Source organism: Mercenaria mercenaria, chromosome 9 (genome assembly GCF_021730395.1).
Source record: "Mercenaria mercenaria strain notata chromosome 9, MADL_Memer_1, whole genome shotgun sequence".
Lineage (NCBI taxonomy): Eukaryota > Metazoa > Mollusca > Bivalvia > Venerida > Veneridae > Mercenaria > Mercenaria mercenaria.
This window is the reverse complement of record NC_069369.1, coordinates 71989941-72002992: the sequence shown is the minus strand read 5'-3', so window position 1 is coordinate 72002992 and position 13052 is coordinate 71989941. Positions and strand designations below refer to the sequence as shown.

General features: G+C 32.4%; 1 long non-coding RNA gene across 1 annotated transcript; it reads right to left on the bottom strand.

Moving 5' to 3' along the window:
- Window positions 1-376: 376 nt before the first annotated feature.
- LOC128559706 (uncharacterized) lies at window positions 377-8993 on the bottom strand. The gene is made up of 4 exons (XR_008372546.1): window positions 8760-8993; window positions 6787-6920; window positions 6300-6380; window positions 377-544 (listed from the first exon to the last, which is right to left on the bottom strand). It is a non-coding gene; the product is annotated as an uncharacterized LOC128559706 (long non-coding RNA).
- Between the last annotated feature and the right edge of the window lie 4059 nt (window positions 8994-13052).

Below are 13052 nucleotides of genomic sequence, written 5' to 3'. Positions count from 1 at the left end.
TATTATGTAAATTTCCAAAAACAGTAGTTGATATTTGTACATTTAATTTGGACAGCATGGAGAACATTTTAATAAAAAGCTATGGCAAAACCAAACAAGGAATAGGTAAAGCCTTGCAATAAGGTCACACAATTTGTTCACGTAACAACTGGTTAATAAGCTCTTTCGTGGAAAGACGGTGACATAATAATGTAGTTGTACCTTTTACGAGAAATGAGTGAACTTGATAGGGTCTGGGTCAGCATCGCATTTTTAAGCAATGAGGAAATCTAAGGGTTCAAGGAGATGCTTGATTCTTTTCTATCATTTCTTCAAGACAGATTCAGATGATTCTTTCGACATGAAAATATCGATCAGATGTTATACTCACGCATCTTAACGTCGATGTTCACCGTCACAGTTGCCTCAAGAGCACCTTCTGATCCATTCAAATCTTTAGCTGTTACTTCTAGTGTATGTGAAGTTGCAGTAGCATAATTCAGGTTGATTGCAGTAAGCACACCTGTACTCGGGTTTATTGTGAAATGGTTTGCTGAATTTCCATCTGTAGTAAATAAGTTTTTGAAATTACATGTAATAACAGAAAGATTGACATTACACGTAATAACAGAGAGATTGTCATTACACGTAATAACAGAGAGACTGATATTACACGTAATAACAGAGATTGACATTACACGTAATAACAGAGAGATTGACAATACACGTAATATAACAGAGAGATTGACAATAAGCGTAATATAACAGCGAGATTGACATTACACGTAATAACAGAGATTGACATTACACGTAATAACAGAGAGATTGACATTTTGTACTTGTACAGATGGGGATTTCTTTCTGTATTTCTCAGCACCTGTTGTATTTAAGTTTTTGAGGACTCTCTAATACCTAATGACATACGTTTTGCCCTAACATTAATTTCATAAAAATATTCTGAAAATAAAGGTACAAAAAAGCCATACTTTAAGATGCAGATACACAATTTAGCCCTTCTTGAATTAACGTGTTTTCACCACTTTATCTGCAAACTGATTTTGTCAATCTCATAAAACATAGATATATAACTATTTTACACTGTGGAAACAAAGTGTGGTCTAAACTTATCTAAATACATCAAGTGCTGAACATAATACAAAATTTCTTCAATAAAACGGTTACACGTAAATGAATTGTCTTGTAACTTACAATATTGAACCGATAATCGAGTACTAGTATTATCATTAATGTATCTATAAGTCATATCAGCTTGCCTGTCATGAAATAAGTAATAATTATCAGTATTCTAATACAAGCTGACAACTTAACCGTATTTGAATAATTAATGACAGCTTAACAATAATACAAAATTCAGTAATCAAAAACGATTACATCCGGTCTATAATCGATTTCTGTGGGCAAGTATTTAATCACATTTAAACGTTGGGTTTAAAGTTATACAGACATAATTTAGGACAGTCAAATGGAGATTTTTCCAGCTTTTGGAGGTGGAGAAAGACCAGAGGTGCCCCTCCAGTCACGGGGCGGGCACATGAAAGAACCACAAAGCTTCCCTATATCGTCTGGATAGCTTCCGCACATGAAACATTCTACACCCTAAGCCATGTTTCGGTGTGGAGCAAGTGATGTTAACAATTCGGCCACGGATGCCCATCCACATTTACAGGAAATTGAAAAAGTGACCTAATCATATTCGAATATTCAAGAATATATTATATGTAATTAAGTATTCTGTGATAGCTTACCTATAACAAAATATAAAATGATATTTTACCGAAACGAATATTCAAGTCAATTTATCGATAATCGAACATATAATGACAGCTGTTGTTTTTTGCTTTCAATAATAATGCATGTCCAATTAAATATTCAATGACATTTAATATGCAGTCAAATATTCAAGGACAATTTATGTACATTGGAATATTCAAGGACAATGCATGTGCATTCGAATACTTAAATACAACTAAAAACGATGATATATGTGTAATATACAATTGCAGATCAAAAATTATCGAATAATAAAGAAAAGTACTCAATAGCGAGTAAGATAAGGAACAAAAAATGGCAAAGATGTTCCCCTTTGTGAAGAAAGCACCAAATTTTGCATGAAATTACTTTAAGGTATCCCAAATCCTGCAAGAGGAGGAGACACGCTATATCTGCCCTGGAACCTCCTTTTAAATCAATTTAAAAAAGGGAGGTTAAAATGTCTTGAAAAAAAATTTTTTCCCTTTAAATTGAAATTTATCTATAAAGTAATGTTTCATATGATCTAAACATGAATAACATATTACTATCATAGACAAACAACCATTTGGTATTGACAGATATACAAAGTTTACTACAAAATACTCTTATTTCTCAAGATACATACTAAAAAGGGGGTAATCAGATTTTACTGCATGTTTAATTTCAAAACTGCGTGTTAAAAGATGTTTCTTATGAAGAAAGCATGAAAGTTTGTATTTAAGTATTATAAAGTGTACTGGATCAGAAATGGACTACATATACGATCTGTTGGCTTGAATAGACCAAAACATGTGGCCCCAAAGGGGAACTACCTTTTTTTATTTCAATTGAATATATCTATAACAATTTCAAAAATGATAATTCATTACCTTAACCCATTATAATCCTTGACACAAAATTTATTCAATTACATTTTATACACATTCAATATACATAACTCAGGAAAATAATATGAGGTCCTTTAAAGGGAAAATGTTAAAATTTTAAGGGCAAATTAATTTATTTCAAGCGTTAAAATATCATATTACTGAACTAAACTTAAGTAAAGAAACAGAATTCATGGATATTATGTATAAAATATCAAAAAAGTAAAACATATTCACCTGTTTAGGTCCACCTACATATCTGTATTTATTAGGGCAATACATTTATATAAAAAAGAGAGGCCCTTCAATGGATATTTTTTGTATGTTACATAACAGTATAATTATGACATAATCATGTTTTCAGATCATATAACTCATCCAAAGACCCATAAAATAAAGAAACTGATAATAACACCCATTCAATAGATATCTAAGAATTGTAACAGGCTTCCCAGTACTTCTCTAATACATTTGTTTGACAAATTTATATTTCTTATACATGAATGTGTTACACAGAAGTGCACATAGTAATGAAAGTCAAGAGTCTTTACTGGTCAATCCAGATTCAACATAATGAAGCAATGCAAGGGTCACAATTATAAAGGTATACAGACACTGAATAGAAAACTGGCGCGGAAAAAAAAACATGTTAGTCGCAGAATGGCGCATTCAAAGAGTCCTCCTTCTTTGCTCTGTAGAGCTTTTCTCCTTCCTTTTTTTTTACATTTTTTTTTTTGCTGAAATCACATAACTTGTAAACTTGTAAACTTGCATAACAGATCTATCTTTGACATATAGGAAGCATTTTAGCAATAATATGATAGCATGACAGATTTATTATGGAAATGTAGGTCATACAATTTGGGGTATCATTTTTAGTTGATATTGTAGTTGGTTTGTTTGACTGAAGTACATGACCCCCAATTTTCTTTAGATTTTTTTCAGCACTGACAATATTCTTTAAGAAAATGTAAAAATGTGAGCTACATACATTTAAAACGGGTCCTGCTCTGTGCTGTAGCCATTTGAAATTTGTCAATTTTATCTAGAATAAAGAAGGTCAGCTATTTAGAATGTTCATACCTTAATTTCTCTCCCCAAACATGTTAGAAATGTGAACATCAGGTAATTTAGATGTTTTCATGCTGCCTATTTCCTTTAGGAACTAGAAATGTATCTGGCACCATTTACTGACTTACAGCTTGATACCTTTGCTAATAACATGACCATCTATTGTTCCAAAAGTTCGAAGTTACAACATGTGGTGCACTAACTGGTATGCGACATGGTACACATTTGTTTGCCGCAGATGCATAAAAACAAAACCACAAAGGGATAATGTTACGAGCAACCAACACTGATACACATTGTTATTTTCTATTTTCTATAGTAAAACAGTTTGCTAGTTGTTTGCTGTAGCTTCATTTGGCCGGTTCAAACAGTTCTGGTACATGCTGACTAATTCCGTAGTAAGCAGTCTTTTTTGCATAAACACAAGGACAAAAATCTAACAGGAAAAGACACATCAAAGAACGTAGACTTAAAGCTAACCTCCTTTATAATGCATTACCTGGTTGTGATACTGTCTCAATACGTTTGCAAGGCATAGGATATCTTTACTTATGGTTATGCTGTGTTAAAAGATTCAAGAAGCGCACATGGCAACTGGAAGGATAGGTTGTTCTATCTTGCAAAGAAATATAAAAATGAAGCCAGAGAATATATTTTCTTAAGCAATTAGACATATTGAAAGCAACCTCCTGAGAGATGTTCATGTATGTAGCAAAAAACATTGTATCAAGCAGGTTGTAGACAGGAATTCATAGCATATATTGACATTGCTAATCCTGTCAACTGGAAATGGACAAGAGAAATGGTACTTGGCTTTAGTTATGTAATACGCTTCATTGGAGGAAACTCATCAACATAACTACAAGAATACATACAAAGGCAGATATAAATGTATCAAGCCAATCCTGTGTACTTAAACATTTTGAAGACATGTGTGCTAGAGAGTGAAATACTTGCAAATCTATTACGGTTTTAGTTAAATATTGAAAGGGTTGTTACGCCTAAAATTAAAAGTTTTTTGTTTAGGGTATCTTGGTCGTTACTTTTCTTTCAACTTTTGTAAGTTTACGAAAAAATGCTTGGGACATTACCCTAAACAAGTAATTATTCTAGGACTTAACTAGGACGGCCTGCAATAGTCGTTTTACCCATGCTGAATGAGCTCCATCGGCTATACCGAGATGCAGAGTATACTCAACTCTGACCCACAAGTACAATGTTCTGAATGATCATTTTTTATCAGATATATGATATCATTATATAGGCCGATTTGGAACCTAAGACAGAAAATACACTATTTCGTTATTTGTCAAAAGGCTTAATATGCAAAATAACTGTAGCTCTGTATATTTTAAGGAGACATTGTTTATAAACTAATCGATTAATCTTTACCTTCAAAAATTTGCATCCAACTCTATTTGGTATGACTTTCTTTATTTCTGTATCATATTTTCATCTTAAACAATTTTTTATATGTAACTATTTGCGTTCTTGGGGTGTCTGCAGTAAATCACTGCACTTAGAAATGTTTATAGTTATAAGCTCTGTGGAGAGGTTCAGTGGGGGAGAGACCGTGTAGTGGTAAAGGTGTTGTCAGATCACCAGGAAAATCGTTGGTTGAAACCATACAAAGGTTAATCTGTCATACAATACCAGTGCTATTTTCAAGAAAGCGGAATTTAAACTGATTCTTAAACTTGAAATCTTAATCTAATTCAAATAAATTAGTATCATTGAATATAGTATAAATTAGCAATAATAAATACAACAATACATTTAGTTCACATTACGTTTTCTTTTGTTGTAAAAAGCATTAGGATGATCGTATGCTTTAGCTTAATTCATTAATTGTCTTGAAAAACATATAAATTATGTTTTGTATAATACGTTTTACATGAATTTAAATAAGATACTGAATTAAAAGAAAAACACAAAATAACCCCTTCTTTAGCTGCTCTTTTGAATGCATAATAATAAGGAAATCGAACTAACAGTACCCCATGTACAGTATAAGCACTGTAAAATCGATTATATGAATTACAGTATGTACGTATATGTGAACTTATATTTTTAAAATACCCTTAATGAACCTCAGAATGTTAAGAATGTTTAAATAATATTTTGATATAATTTAATACTAAAATTAGTTTTGTTTACCTGAGTGATATAATATTCACACTTAAAAATAAAGTCATCCTGTAAATGATTTTTTTTTAATTTCCCCCTTTTAGGGCCTCATCTATGTCATTTGTCAGTGCCATATATATTAAATGTGTCTAATATGTAACTAAATGAATATTATGTCAACAATAGTTACTTATTTAGGTTATAAATTAACCTTTTGGACATTGCTTTCAAAAATATATGATTAAAATAAATAAAATATATGTCCCTTTTTGGGGCCTCATTTTAAGCTAATTAAGGTTAGTGAACTGCGTGTCTCCTCCTTTTTTTGGATTCAGCATACTTTAAAATAGTTACATACAAAGTTTGGTGCTTTCTTCACAAAAGGAAACATCTTTTTCCTATAACCTACTCACTATCAAAGACTTCTTATTTAAAAACAAGTGTAGACTTGCATGTGAGAGAATAAACTAAGTAGTGTCTCACCTGTAATCGAATATTCGATGACATCATAGTTGTTAAGACTGCTGTCTGCGTCAGTAGCTTCTAGAGTGGCCACAGTAAGGGCTAAATGTTCGCAAAAAGCAATAACTAATAATTTATAGGTATGTTAATACAATATTTATACGTTCTCTCGTTTTAAATTATTTTTCGGCAGTTTAATAAATGATAACCACGAGAAATGTTATTTTTTAAGAAGTTTATTAAAGGTTAACTGGCTATTGTTACTCTAGTTTATATTTTTTAAACATTCTGAGATTAGTTAAAATTCATACATTTATTCAATAGAATATTAACGTTTTGCGGAAAAGGGCTTTGTTGCTATATTTGGCAGTAATAAACATGCATTTTCTTTATTTTCCAACCCTTTTTATTGCGCTTGGTACCGAAGGCATTCAATATGAAAATTATAATGTTCAGCATATTGTGCATAAGGTTTTGCTATTAGATGTTGTTGTTTGTCAAACCCTACCAGAGGTTTGTTTCTCAAGAACAGACCCACTGTAAGATGCCTTTGTGAAAACTGGAGGATTGTCATTTACGTCTTCGATACTGACTGTCAAGGTTGCAGAAGATGTGACCACCTCTAAATTTTCGTCTGTCACCCTAAAGATCCAAAATGATATGTTTATATAAGCACATCGTATCCGAATACAGGATACAAGTAAAATCTCCCATCCATTACCAACAAATAAAAATGATAGAAAATAACAAAAAAAAAACACTTACAACAGTATAATTGTGACTGATGCCAGTTGTTAGAGACATCCAAATGCACATCTTTCACTTTAAGAGTTTATTTTAGATGATAAATTTAAATGAAGAAAATTCTTATTAGAAGGGTTTAACTTGATTAGCAATAAGCAAAATGTGTTTGTAGAGCTAATTTTTGCAATTGAATGTGAAATATAACAGCCTTATGTAAACACAATTTTAGTTGAAGTATGTACATTTTACCGTGCTTCGTCGTACATTTATTAGGTGTATGTTATCTTAAACCTAACACACAGTTACACTTTTATTTGTAGATTAGACACTAGTGTATGTAGAAATTGTTCTTATAATCAAAAGTGAATTTCGGTTCAATATATCTTTATTATTTATTTTATGTATGTCTCTATTTCAAAATAAAATGAAAATTATGCAGTCTACTTTAAAACTGCACAACATTACCAACATGGTAAAAAGCTACACTCAACATTCAAAATGTACAGGACTGACTAGGTACAGAGTTTTACTCGAACATATTTGTCTGGGTATAAACCTATACTCAATGTTTAACAAGTAAAAAAGTAAAAAAAGTGGAACACCACCCGTCGTCCAACGCGACATAAACGAAAATGTTGCAAGCTTAGTTTGATTGAGCCTGTTCATGGACGGTAGTGGTAGTGCAAGCTACCGTTCACGCCATCTAGCCCCGGGTTCAGCAGAACTCAACATTTACACATGTTACAAGGACCAGAATGTAATTTAGAGACATCAGCAGATGTATTAGGGTTGCCTAGGTATAAAGCTATACTCAAAATTTACATGTTCGCTGTTCGGTAATGGTTTCTCTAATTGCAATAGGGTTTGAAAGCGAACAGCATGGATCCTGACCAGACTGGTCGCAAACGCACTATGTTGGTTTTCTCATGGTGTGGCTCAATTATGAACACATGATTGTCTAAGTTCAAAGTATGCTAAATTTTAAATGTACAGAACTGTCAACGTAAAAATTTACCTGTATGATACCGTCCATACGGTGCCCCTAAAGTGACATGTTACACACTTTTTTTCCAATTAGGTAATGTGAGACTTTTTTTATTTCGTTTAAACGAAATGATTTCGTTTAAACGAAATAATCATTTCGTTTAAACAAAATCATTTCGTTTAAACGAAATGATTTCGTTTAAACGAAATAATCATTTCGTTTAAACGAAATAAGTTATTTCGTTTAAACGAAATAAGTTATTTCTTTTAAACGAAATGATTATTTCGTTTAAACGAAATGATTTCGTTTAAACGAAATGATTTCGTTTAAACGAAATAACTATTGTCCAGGTACAAAACTATCATTTTTTTACATGCGCAGGAAATATTTTCTGCGAATATTCAGAACAGTTGTCAGTATACATACCATGTTAAACACTTAGTTTTCGCTTCAGGTGCGCAATTATTTATAAAAGAAAAGTGACTTAGAGTATTTTCTTAACTTAAAAATGTGACTGTGATACAGCTGGCTGAAAGTGAAGGTAAGTATTGATGAATACTGTAACAGAAAGTTCTAAAACACATCTGAAACATGAAATAATGTACAACAGTCTTTCCATAAAGTGGGAAAAAAATGAAATTTGATAGCTTGACTCTCGTAAAAGCCAATCTTTATTTTCAGTTAGGTTGTTTCGGTTGTGGATTTGAAAATACAGACGAAAAATAAGATCACCGCATCATATTCATACTCACTCGAATTTCAGCTGAAAAGACTGATTCGTTTCATAGTCTAGCGCTGCGGCCACAGTTATGTCTTGATTTGTTTCAAGATCAAATTCGTTATTGTCATTTGTAAAGACAAATGTAAGATTATCTCCATCGCCGTCCGTGGCTAACAGTTTATATACTGAAGTGTCGATTGACGTTGATTCTGCTATATTTATAGTAGCTCCTTCTAATCCTGACGGGTTGATAAACACTGGGTTTGTTTCTGAAAATTTGTAAATCTCTTTTCAAAATTCGGGAAAAGATCAGTGAATTATAACAGCTTTATTTCATATCTGTAAAAAATTTTAACCAATTGAAAGCTTTTCTTTCTGTTATGTGATGATACAACAGAAACCAGTATTGTACTGTGTGATCTAAAATGTATTCACGGCAGGGATAATAATTTTTTGTGTATTAACAGCTGCAGAAGCCCGCGAGATTGTTTGTGAACGAGACCGAAGGTTTTATTGTCGCATTGGACGGGATAACTCTTCCGATTCGTTCATGCAGGAAGGTCTAATACGTATCAGTTGTTCCAGGTTCATGCAAAAAATCGGCCCGGATTACTTCCCATGTATTTTGTATTTAGTAAATTTTTTGAATAAAAAAAACTGCGATAACTTTCTTATTTCTGAAAATAAACTTATGTATCAGTACTCAGCTTCTTGGTCAGAACATTTCCGATCCGATTATCATAGCTTCGCTTAAAAATTTGATAAAAATTTGTTTTCAATATATACAGCGCTGTTAGTAAAAGCATGATAACACACACATCTAAGATTAACATGATACTATGAGAGAAGAACATCAATCTCTATTATTTATTATTATATTATTGTTCCTTCTCAAGGGAAGGAACACTTATGGTGAACATTTCACACTTGACTGAGCAGGTAATGGATACAAGGGTATCACCAAAGGCATCCGAATTCCAGTAGGGCGCCGCCATCTTGGACTCATGCATATTCATTACAAATAGCCTCTTTGCCAGGGTGTATTTACTCATCTTTAAGTCAATCTTTAGACTAAAGTTTAGTGAAATACAACTGCGTAATAACAGGTCTTCAAGAAACAATAATATAGTTAAAATCATATAACTCCTAAATCTAACTTGTCATAATGAAGAATGGAGATTATTTAAATGAGTAAGCATCATCTAAAAATAGACTCCCGTCAAAAATATCGTCTGCTATTATTCTGCTTGGTTTCATTTTCTTCTAGCTCAACTTCTACGGTCCCAGACGGCCGTATTTCGTTCTGGAGCTGGAAGTATCAATTAAAGGGAATTCCTATAGTTTTTTATGCGCATCTTTCTGCGCAGCCGACACTTTCTATGGAAAACTGAACTGAAGTCAACATTTGTTGAAACATGTTACAGACAATCTTAAATATGAGGAATTTTGAATGAAATAACATTTTTGATAAGTTATATCAGTAATCAAATGTTGATACTGGTTTATGTTGTATTGACAAGTATCATGCCTGACAGGTATCTTGCTATTTTTGTGGTTGTGTTTTCACATCGCATTTTAGTACAACGACAGTGTTGTTCATATAATGTAAGATAATTGACTTAGTACTGATAAGACAATATCACCTTTCAGATTATTTAGTATTCAACTATAGAAAGAATTAAGAATTTTTAAATTTTTTTTTAACTTTTAGCAGACATACATGTCATCAATTTGGCCAGGTTCGTGCCATTTCCGTCCGAATACGTGTTGTATTCTAGCGGTTTTAACATAAAATTTAGCCTGGTGACCCATACATTTTTAGCCATTTCTATGCTCACAATACAATTATCTATACACGAGAAGAAAAAGAAAAAATTCTATGAAAGAGTTTTTTCAAAATTAAAAAAAAAAATTCTTCACTATGGGTATTTTTCATTGAAAGAAGTTCACAAAAGTAAATATGAAACAATATTTTTTTTCATTTGTACCAATTATTGTAAGGATAGAGTATTACAAATATGACTATGATATCAAATAAGTATATAATAAAATCTGTAAAAAGAAAAAACCGTATTGTGCTGCCTGGATGTATATTTTGGTTGGTATTTATAAAAAAGCAGAAAATTATGAAAATGTTGAAAAATCACTGGCAGTTTCAGCAACAGTGGGTGTGTTCAAAACAATTTTTCACAAAAACAAGCCTGGTGACCTATTGTTTTTATTTGTTCATTGTTTTCAGCACAAATTTTCCTATCATATATGTCAATTTAAAAAAATTCTATGAAAGGAAAAAAACTATCGGAATTCTCTTTAAGCAAGGCGTTTAACAGCACTTTTCTGTCCATGTATTGCTATGTGAAACTTTAAATTTACAAAGAGGCTAACATACGGCCAAATTCCGATCTGTGCCACTCCACTAGGGAAGATTCCCGAAATTTTGATAGAATGATGGTCTTTATTATTTATTGTCTGCTGATATAATATTTAAGTAGAAGGTGTTTGATTATTATTATAAGTTAAAATATATGTTTGTGCGAAATAACTTTAAAAAACATGCTGGAAAAGTTCTTTTTATATAATTGAATCTCGCAAGTTCGGTGTTTCAACTGCAAAAATTCACAATAGGCTTCAGTGTAGGGTTGGTATTGAAAATTGATACACATTTGTAATACATGCATCTGATATTACATGCTAACTTCATTTCAATTTCAGTTTGTGATATTTGTATTTAAATTAATATTTCACAAGGTTCTGTTATCTGTCTAAGTGATAGACGGAATGATCAAAGTTCACTACAGTTAATGTTATATTATGAATATGGCTTGAAATTTATACCCCCCCCCCCACCCTCCCTCTTCCAGCTTCTAAGTATAAGCGTCATATGTCGCTTTTGAGGTCGTTCTTAGTTCACGGCTACAGTATCACGCCGAGATATTTCTGATGGGCCTCGGTAACAGCAAACTGTTATGGACTTTAAGACAAAATGGTATTGAAAGCCGATGCGCCATGCTAACTGCCAAATGCTACATGAAAATATTTATTGCGTTGTATTGACAGACAGACAGACAGACAGACAGACAGACAGAGAGATATTCTTTTAGCGTCTCACTTTCATACATAATAATATATTCTAACATGGCTCGATTTGATTTCCAGTTAAACAAAGAAGAAAATCAAGCTCTGTATATTCTGCGAAAACAACGGTTGACGCGCGGACCGGTAAGAGAGCATTATGACGTCAAATTGCCGCATGACGTCCTTACATTACTCCTCGCGGAAATGAAGTCCAGTATAATATTTATTAAAATATATCAATGAGCATGTCAGAATGAAAACAATCAAGGCCTTCTTGTGATTTATCGTCTTATTTACCATAGTTCATCGTTCAGATGCTTCAGTATTTAACCACTCGGGTTAACGCCCTCGTGGTTCAATTCCTATGCATCTGAACTCTGAACCGTTTTAAATCAGACGATAAACAACTCATAGGCCTTGATTATTTGTTCACTCTAACATGACTCGGTTTGATTTCCAGTTAAACAAAGAAGGAAATCAAGCTCTGTATTTTATGCGGTAAACAACGGTTGACGCGCGGACCGGTAAGAGAGCATTATGACGTCAAATTGCCGCATGACGTCCGATACATTACTTCTCGGGTAAATGAAGTCCAGCATATTATTCATTAAAATATTTCAATGAGCATGTCAGAATGAAAACAATCAAGGCCTCTTGTGATATATCGTCTAATTTACCACGGTTCATAGTTCAGATGCTTCAGTATTTAACCACTCGGGCTAACGCTCTCGTGGTTCAATTCCTACGCATCTGAGCTCTGGACCGTGGTAAATCAGACGATAAACCACTCGAAGGCCTTGATTATTTGTTAAATATACAACAATATGAAGTATACGATATGCATAAAACCACTCAACATTGAGTTATGAGAGACAAATATAAAACTTTTTAAAACAACTGTTAACATTAAGACTATAAGACATTCAAAATTAAGACATATTAAGCATACAACTAAATTTCAATTAATAACCTGAAAGTATATTTACACTAAAATAGTATATTAAAATCATTTGTACAAAATATTTCGCCTATGAAATAAGATATCATGACAAGCTTTGGCACAATGTTTAACAGATTCAGCATTCGAAAGTAAAAACACGAATTTTACATCATCATTATACGTACTAAACTGATTGTCAATATGCTTAGCTTTTTCAAATAAATGATTTCTTATGTCATCATATAAAGGGCAATTCATCAAAACATGGAATTCATCTTCAACATTCTCTCGACAATTGAAACATACACG